We start from the raw sequence: 225 nt of genomic DNA, 5'->3' as shown, positions 1-225 counted from the left end.
TTAGCTTTTACCGGTTGTTATCGAGGGATAGCATACCTCGGAATGTCGCGACTGACCAATCAGAATCAAGTATTTCACAGAGCCGTGTAATAATTATTTATATCATATGTGACACTGGACCACAAAACAAGTCATAAGGGTCAATTTCTGGAAATTGAGATGTATACATCACCTGAAAGCTGAATAAATAAGCTTTCAATTGATGTATGGTTTGTTAGGATAGGA

At 36.9% G+C, this 225-nt stretch overlaps 1 protein-coding gene across 1 annotated transcript in view; it reads left to right on the top strand.

The window, feature by feature from the left end:
* LOC107662271 (ADAMTS-like protein 3) overlaps positions 1-225 on the top strand; it is a 213,640-nt gene that overhangs the window by 201,518 nt on the left and 11,897 nt on the right. The window lies entirely within an intron of this gene.

This window comes from Sinocyclocheilus anshuiensis, unplaced genomic scaffold (genome assembly GCF_001515605.1).
Source record: "Sinocyclocheilus anshuiensis isolate Anshui unplaced genomic scaffold, SAMN03320099.WGS_v1.1 scaffold579, whole genome shotgun sequence".
Lineage (NCBI taxonomy): Eukaryota > Metazoa > Chordata > Actinopteri > Cypriniformes > Cyprinidae > Sinocyclocheilus > Sinocyclocheilus anshuiensis.
This window is presented reverse-complemented; position numbering and strand designations above follow the sequence as displayed.